We start from the raw sequence: 5,219 nt of genomic DNA on the forward strand, positions 1-5,219 counted from the left end.
TTCAAATCTGTTTTATTTTTACATGTGGTGTGCACTGTATGGTCTGTCTTTACATTTCTAACATTACTTTGCAACATAACACTTGAGCTTAGAAATTTTTAAGAACTTTTAGTTAAATAAGTGTACATGCACATACTTGATATAACTTGTCTTTTTCAGATAGACTGATTTTGGAATACCAATTTTGCTGTCCTATACATTTTCATGAGAACAGCTTAAGTTTTGGGGGAACCTGGGTGGCTCAGTTGGTTAAGCTTCCAACAGTGATCTCAGCTCAGGTCTCCCCTCCCCCCTTAAGATTTATTTATTTATTTTAAAGAGAGCGGTGGGGTGCAGAGGAAGAGGGAGAGTATCTTCGAGCAGACTCCTAGGTGAGTGTAGAGCTCAATGCAGGGCTTGATCCCCAAACCCTGAGATCATATCCTGAGCTGAAATCAAGAGCCGGGTTCTTAACTGAACCACCCAGGCACCCCAAATCTTAGTCCTTTTTAATATGAAGTCCCCCACCCCCCCTTTTTTTATTTTTTAAAGATTTTATTTATTTATTTGGCAGAGACAAAGCGAGAGAAGGAACACAAGCAGGGGGAGTGGGAGAGGGAGAAGCAGGCTTCCTGCTGAGCAGGGAGCGTGATGCGGGGCTCAGTCCCAGGGCCCGGGATCATGACCTGAGCCGAAGGCAGACACCTAATGACTGAGCCACCCAGGTGTCCCCCCACCCCCTTATTAAAAAGGATGTTCTATATTTATCTACTGAGGAATTATACCACATGTTTGTACACCATTTTAAAGTTGCCTCCATTTTTTCACCTGTCAGTTAAAAAAAAATTGTATATAAAGATTTTAGTCCTAAAACATTTTCCTAAAGTATTTTTTTCCCCGTAATCTGTCTTGCTTCACTTAACTCTTAACTCTGCTCCTATGTTTGTGCAGCTTTGGAGTCAACAGAGTAATTAATTAAAGCCTGACCCTAAGACAAAACCAGGGGAATGCCTTATGTGTTCACTGGCTATGGCCTAGGACTCCTCCCCCACAGAGCAACACTGGTTGTATCGACCCATAGAGGAAAATTGAATCTGAAGTTCAGAATTGTTATTACTCAGCATGTCAGGAGGTGGGTGATCTGAACCCCCAAGTACGTCTGTCTGTCTTCATTCTAATTGATAAGTGACTTGACAGTTGGACACCTGAATCATTAGACAAGATTTGTAAGATAAATCTTGGTTAATCCCACATTGCCTGGATAAACAGTGCTACCTTCTGTAATACCCAAACCATTTAAGGGCCACAAAACAGTCTCCTTTATTTATATATTCAAGCACAACAAAAAACCTCTAAAATGTCCTAATTATCAGTCAACCTTACATCTACCATTTAAGGTATTCCTTAGTTGTGTCTGTTATGTAAGCAACACTTTCTTTGCTTTCCTTGATTGCATATGTGTTTCAAATTTAAGGTGTTCTGTGTCTAAAATACTAGCACCAACACAAGCTATTTTGTGAAAAAATCTGGCTTTGTGATGTTACTATTTTCCACCAATGAATAACAAATGTGATTTTGTCATACAAAGTAATGATAACATAAGCTGGCATTTATTTAGCCTTACTTTTTTTCCCCATAGTGTTTTCATCAAAATCAGTGATTTTTTTTTTAAGATTTTATTTATTTGACAGAGACACAGCAAGAGAGGGAACACAAGCAGGAAGAGTGGGAGAGGGAGAGGGAGAAGCAGGCTTCCCGCCAAGCAGGGAACCCGATGCGGGGCTCGATCCCAGGACTCTGGGATCATGATCTGAGCCGAAGGCAGACGCTTAACCATCTGAGCCACCCAGGTGCCCCAAAGTCAGTGATTCTTAAACTTCAGTGTACATTAGAGTCACCGAAAGTGCTTGTTGCTTGAGCTTTACCTCCAGAGATGCTGATTCAGTAAATCTGAAGTGCGAGCTGAGAATTTGCATTTCTAACAAGTTCCCAGGTGATGCCGGTGCTATTGTGCCAGGGACCACACTTTTGAGAACTGATGATCTAAACCTTTTTATCTTCAGAACAGCTCTATTAAGTAGTATTCATATTTTTCCATGTCTTAAAAAAAAAGTGACAAGCTTAGTGTTTTACATCTACTTAGTGGGAGAGCTAAGACTATTTCAGTGTAATAGATCAGAGAGAAGGCTCTTGCAAACTTTTTTTTTTTAAGATTTTATTTATTTGACAGAGACACAGCGAGAGAGGGAACACAAGCAGGGGGAGTGGGAGAGGGAGAAGCAGGCTTCCCGCTGAGTAGGGGGCCCCATACGGGGCTCGACCCCAGGACCCTGGGATCATGACCTGAGCCGAAGGCAGACTCTTAACGACTGAGCCACCCAGGTGCCCCTTTTGCAAACTTTTTTGACAAATACTTGCTTACCACCTATTACATGCTAGATATTAGATACACAGTATCAGGACAACATGCTGCCCTTTTGAGATTTTACTAGTGCTCCTGTTGGGGGTGAGGAGTTGTTACATTTTTCATTTTGTGATAAACAAGGAAAATAATGCACTAGTAGGAAGGGAAAGTTTTGTGGGATGTGGTTGAAGATACAGACATGGAGCATAAGATGTAAGGATCATAGGTCGTGTTGAACAAAGGCTTGGATTTTATTAAATGCAACGAGAAAATGAGTATGGCAGTGATATGACTAACATTTTGACACTTGATCATTTGATGCTTTTGAAGAGTGGATTGAAATGGGAACGAGTAGAGGCAGGGTGACCATTTTCGAGTTGAATACCCACTGACATGAGGTGATAGAGGTTAGGACAGAGATGTTTCATTGGAGATAGAAAGGGATAAATCTGGGATTTTTTTTGGAGGTGAGCTAACAGGACTTACTGAGGTGCATGATAACAGGAAGACCTCAAGCACAATGCCAACTTTTTTTTTTTTAATATTTTATTTATTTATTTGAGACAGAATGAGAGAGAGAGAGAGCACACATGAGAGGGGGGAGGGTCACAGGGAGAAGCAGACTCCCTACTGAGCAGGGAGCCCAATGCGGGGCTCGATCCCGGGACTTCAGGATCATGACCTGAGCCGAAGGCAGTTGCTTAACCAACTGAGCCACCCAGGCGCCCCACAATGCCAACTTCTTAAACGTATAACTGGTTAATTAAAGAATGTTGAAGGCTATGGAGAAGCATTTCGGGAGGGAAAATAATCATTATGGTACGTTAGATTTGAAAAGCTTGTTTGATACTATGTGGAAATAAGAGACCACTCACTAACTTTGGAATCAACCTTTTAGATAGTGTTAGGTGATAGGATAAGATCACTCAGGGAAAGTATGTGTTTAAGAAAACAAGAAAGCTTAGTTTGGATCCTTGGCACTCCGATGTTTAGGAGCCATGTAGAAAAAGGGAAAGTGGCCAATCTCCTGTGCTAAGGAGAAAGGATATCTATAGAGTTTGGTGTCTCAGAAGCCAAGAGAGAAAGATAATCGTTCTGTTGACAGCTTCTACAAAATTGAGTATGATGAGCATGTGATGTCCTTTAGGTTTGGCAATATGTAGGCCATTGTAGACCTTTTGAAAAGCCTGTTGGGTGGACTGCTGGGGTCCTAAACCAGACTGGAGCAGCACAAGATAAATTGGTAAGAGTATAGCTCTGTTATCAGCCTACCTGCTATTATTTTTTATTATTTTTTTTAAGATTTTACTTATTTGACAGAGACACAGCGAGAGAGGGAACACAAGCAGGGGGAGTGGGAGAGGGAGAAGCAGGCCTCCCGCCGAGCAGGGATCCCGATGTGGGTTCGATCCCAGGACTCTGGGATCATGACCTGAGCCGAAGGCAGACGCTTAACGACTGAGCCACCCAGGTGCCCGTGCTACTATTTTTGAGGCTTTCTGCAAGTTTTGTAACATTTGTGCCTCAGTTGCCTTTCCATTAGTGCATCATCATCTCATACAGTTGTAATTAAATAATTAACATTAAAGAAACTCTTAGTACTCTGTACATAATAAATGCTCAATAAAGGTTTATCACTATTAGACTGAGATAGTGAACAGAGATAGGAAGAGGTGACAGCAAGTATAGAGTACTTGAGATACCTTGCCGGAAGCCCAGAGTGAGTCAGGTTGAGGCAGATGTGAGATTAAGGAAGGGATTTTGGCTCTTTATTTTTGGTTTGATATTAAAGATAGAATATATAGAGTATATTTATAAACGGATGGCAACGACCCAGTAAAGTAACTCAGTACAAAATATTTGAGTGGCTAAGAGAAGATGAGCTATTGCGTAGCTGACCCAGCTGGTGGCTGATAGGAACTGGCTTATTTTATCTGAACAGGAAGGAAGAGAATATGAGCATCAGTGCAAGCACATCTGAAAATATGGGAAGAATAAAAGGAGATCTTATCTGATTGTATTTTCTCAATGAACTATCAGATAAAGTTGTTTAGTTAGAATGAAAGCTGGAATGTGTAAGATTCGAGGAGATAATAGGAGGTATGTTATACTTAAGGGTGAAACATGCTCATGGATCCCCAATAAAATGAAGGCTGTTAAATTTTTCATTAAAAATCCCCTTTTCGGGGCACCTGGGTGGCTCAGTCATAGGGCGTCTGCCTTTGGCTCAGGTCATGATCCCAGGGTTCTGGGATCGAGCCCCGCGTCGGGCTCCCTGCTCAGGGGGAAGCCTGCTTCTCCCTCTCCCACTCCCCCTGCTTGTGTTCCCTCTCTCACTATGTCTCTCTCTGTCAAATAGATAAATAAAACCTTTAAAAAAAATCCCCTTGGGGCGCCTGGGTGGCTCAGATGATTAAGTGTCTGCCTTCGGCTCAGGTCATGTTCCTGGGGTCCTGGGATCGAGCCCTGCATCAGGCTCCCTGCTAGGCAGGGAGTCTGCTTCTCCCTCTGCCTCTCTCTCTCTCTTGACTCTCATGAATAAATAAATAAAACATTTTAAAAAATAAAAATAAATCCCCCTTTCCTCATCAAACAATCCTCATTTCATACATCCCTAAAATGTATCCAGTTTGAACCCTGGGTTTTATGGAGTTGACCAAGAACATACTAATGGTAACTTTTCTCCAATGATTTCAGATGTTACCGCATTTGAGAAACCTCAGATAACCTGCTAAATGAAAGGGAATTAATGAGAGTTTGTTATTGAATGAAAGTTCTATATAATTAGATTATTCTCCTACAGAACAAAAAGATAAAATGCAGATGGTTGGAGGAA

Source organism: Eumetopias jubatus, unplaced genomic scaffold, assembly GCF_037043125.1.
Source record: "Eumetopias jubatus isolate StellerSeaLion01/CBP00866 unplaced genomic scaffold, mEumJub1_p1.0 scaffold_10, whole genome shotgun sequence".
NCBI lineage: Eukaryota > Metazoa > Chordata > Mammalia > Carnivora > Otariidae > Eumetopias > Eumetopias jubatus.